This window comes from Penaeus japonicus, unplaced genomic scaffold (assembly GCF_977035675.1).
Source record: "Penaeus japonicus unplaced genomic scaffold, GWHDUDI00000001_assembly GWHDUDI00000015, whole genome shotgun sequence".
NCBI lineage: Eukaryota > Metazoa > Arthropoda > Malacostraca > Decapoda > Penaeidae > Penaeus > Penaeus japonicus.
The window spans coordinates 34,988,935-34,993,508 of NW_028234417.1; positions in this window are offsets into that span (position 1 = coordinate 34,988,935).

Sequence of the window (4,574 nt, forward strand, 5' to 3'; positions counted from 1 at the left end):
CGGTAAGATCAACTGAGCTTACTATTGGTAGGGTTGCTATTATGAATATTAGATCAACTATATTTTCTTTTCCTTAACCTTACTTCTATATTGATATTATGCCCATGTAGTGGTATCATTGATAACTATTGATATGAGCAGAATTGCAAAACCTAATTGTGTTCACTGTTGTTTTTTTTAGATTTATATGTTGAATACACTGTCCAAATACTGCAGAATTAAAGTTTCCGCTTTTAAGAATGGAATTCCGAATTGTAAAATGGTTGTATTTTAAACACAAACAAAATAAGTAATCAACGACGTTTCTGAAAAAAAACGAATATGAAGCATTACAAAATATAACAATATGTTACAAAATATAACAATGTGTTACAGAATATAACAATGTACTACAAAATATAACAATAACTGTTCAAATAGAGAGCTTGCTCAATAGGCCTCTAAAGTAATACCTACACCAGGGGAGCGTAAAGTTTAAAACCAGCTTGATCTCGGATACAATATTTAAGTGTCAATAATTTCTTTGAGAAAACCTGTCAATATTTGGTGTCTTGTAGATCCTGAGATGCTTTTCATTAGCCTTTAAGTGTATTGATTTTTTTTTTTTTGTCTTGAATATACATGTACACAATTTGAAGACGCTTTTTTGGTCATCAGCAGAAGAATAAGCAAATACTTTAGATTTTTTATATAGATTAATCAGTCATTTTCTCCAGTCTTTTCCAATATATCACAATGTTTAATCTTAATACTACTGACGCGCGGACAAATTGCCGAAAATCAAAAGAGACAGGTAGGCCTATCACGGCGACAGGCAAAATGGCGCAAGGTAGAATACCAGTAAGTGAAGAGAAATTTCGGACAATTTTAGTGTTGACAGTCAAAATGCGGACAATTTTAGTGGTGACAGACAATATGGCGACAACTACAGCAATGACGATGATTATGATTATAATTATAATTATAATAACAAGTACAGTATCTGTAATTATTCTGATAATAATACTAATAATTTTTGACATACCGGCATTTTATAGTGACGACAAGTTGCCTCTTCATAAGGCTGAATTTGGATTTTACTAAGTGATAATTCTCCCAAAACTCTGAAAACGCCTATAAAAAGGATGGCAATGAAAATACACCACATCCGGTGATTACGTAAGAAACAAGAAAAAAAAAAACAAAAAAAAACAAGATCACGAATCCCCCCCACCCCCACACCCCTCCCCCGCCACCCAGGTAGCACACGGTTGCCATATCTATTTTTTTCTGCTTTTTTTTAGGGGGCGGGGGTAGTATTTTTTCAAGGTGAGTTTTGTGGTGTTTTGTGCGGCGGAAAGAAGTCGTTAGCGTGCCACTTTTGGCATACGTGCCAAGAGTTACCTACTACCTCTGCTGTACACGATCGGAAACATATTCTTACAGTTAGTAACACTAGTTTCTATTCATTTTTTTCGTCATCATAATTAAAATAATTGTTGTTATATTTGTCATCAGTATCATATCAAATTCATTGCTATTTCTATCTAAATCATTACTACCATCATAATTATTACCATAAAGACAATGATAGTAATAATGAACCTCATATGAAGGTACATGAAGGTAAATACAACATTTATAAGCACAACATTCCAAGTAACAACGGAAAAAACACTGTAAGAGGTACTGAGGAAAAACATCAACAAATGGGGGAAAAAAACATAAAGGGCATTTTTGCCGACAAAAAAAAAAAAAAAAAAAAAAAAAAAAAAAAAAAAAAAAAAAAAAAAAAACGTTAAAAGTGAAAAGGATAAAAAGATTTAAAAAAAAGTAAGATATACTATCCTTATAAAAGAATCAGGATTGGTCCGTTGAAAAAAAAAAAAAAATTGCTTAACTCACTTTTAAATTTTACAATATAGTCCCACTCGACTATACGATTTGGCAACTTGGTCCGGAAGTTGATAAGCTGGAATAACATAGTAATAATGATAATTGATGATTCATAATGATAACGATATTAATAATGATAGTAATGATAATCATAATATCAACGATATTAACGCTAATAATAATTACTATAGTAATGATAACAACTAAGAATTTCAACTTTAATAATGATGATATAAATGATATCAATAATGATAATTATGATGATATAGTGTTTTCGTCAATAACAAGATCAACAGTAATAGCGTTAATCATAACGATTTTATTACCATCTTTATTGTCAATTTTAGGAGAATGATCCTTATGACTTTATGACAAATTAATTCAAATATGGCTAATATCATCACCATTACTACTAATATCAATATTACCATCAGCAATACCATTATTATTATCATCAATATTACCATCATCCTCACCATTATTATTATCATCAATATTACCATTATCATTACCATTATTATTATCATCAATATTACCATTATCATTACCATTATTATTATCATCAATATTACCATTATCATTACCATTATTATTATCATCAATATTACCATTATCATTATCATCAATATTACCATTATTATTATCATCAATATTATCATTATTATTATCATCAATATTACCATTATTATTATCATCAATATTACCATTATTATCATCATCAATATTACCATTATTATTATCATCAATATTACCATTATTATTATCATCAATATTACCATTATTATTAACCCTTTGATAGATTAATCATCAGTAGATGATCGCTCTTCAATAGATCTTGACCTATCCCCCCACCAGAGGGAAATTACCGAAGGTGGACCCAGCTCAGGAATGACCTCGCCTTCAGACAAGCTGACCCCGAGGTCAAACTCTCATCTCCAGCTAATTGGAATCCAGGTCAACTTCGCCTTTCTCCTTGATGGGCGGAGAGCTTCTGCTGCGTTACGAGACTTAGGGCGTGGGATGCAGCGGTAAGGTAAGGGGTAACTATACGGTTCAGATGGGTATCATTTTGTATTTGTTCTTACTTGTTCTTCCGTTGTGTGATGCCCGCGCTAGGGTTTGGTTTCATGATGATTTTGTGTCTGTAACTATTTTGATGTTCATGTATCTGTCTATTTATCTATCTATATTTATACATTTATACACACACACATATATATATATGTATATATACATATATACATATATATATATATATATATATATATATATATATATATATATATATATATATATATATATATATATATATATATATATATGTATATATATATGTATGTATGTATGTATATATAATACATATATATATTATATATATATATGTATATATGTATATATAGATAGATATATACATGTATATATATATATATATATATATATATATATATATATATATATATGCATGTATGTATGTATGTATATATAAATACATATGTGTATATATATTTATATTTATATATATATATATTTACATATATACATTTACATATATACATACATACATACATACATACATATATATATATATATATATATATATATATATATACATATATACATATATATATATACATACTTTGCTTTACAGAAGTGCTTATATTTTTCAGTTATTATATAATGTTACTTTTTTAACCTCTGAGCTTGACACCAACCTTTGTTGCTTATTCAAAGTTACCAGAGCAATCTGTATCCTTCAAAATTTAGCATTAACAGCAGTTGTGATGGTACGACAAGTGCAGAATGTGATATGATTTATCTAATCAAAAATATTTCAAAATAGAGGCAATAAGACACAATACGTATAAAGTGATCAATACAACAACACACGAAGTATAAACAAACAAAAAAGAGATGGACAAACAGAAACGACAGAGTGACAGAGTGAGTTACCTTTTTGCCAACGAAAGATGAATCATCCGACATCGAAATAAAAGAAGGTCGGAGGGCGAAGGATGAACCATACGACATCGAGATAAGAAGATTGGAGGGCGAAAGGCAAGCCGACCGAATCCGAAAGAAAGGTCGGGGAGCGAAAGGTAAAACATCCGACATCGAGATAAGAAGGTCGGAGGGCGAAAGATGAACCACCCGACTCCAAGAAAAAAGGTTGGAAGGCGAAAGGCGAAAGGCGAGCCGACCGAATCTGAGAGAAAGGTCGGGGAGCGAAAGGTAAAAGGCGAGCCGACCGAATCCAAAAGAAAGGTCGGAGAACGAAAGCTAAAACACCCGACATCGAGAAAAGAAGGTCGGAAGGCGAAAGGCGAGCCGACCAAATCCAAAAGAAGGTCAGGAAGCGAAAGACGAACCGATCAAACCCAAGGAGAGAAGAGAAGGTCGGAGAACCCAAGGCAAGTGGGGAGACAGGTGGCGAACCCGACCTCGTCCTTGACACAATGGGCGGTCACGTGACTTGATCCTCGAGAGTGAACTGGAGATCAAAAGGTCAATGTAATTTAAGAGAGAGAATCAATGTTGGTTCTGCAATGGGCAGTCAGGTTACACAGTATGGTTTATAGATCTTGAGTTATTATCACTATTTTCAAATATAATTGTGTCACAATATTATCATTATGATTATTATTGTTTTTGATGTTATCTTCATTACTGTTACTCATATTACTCCTAATATTATTGTGATT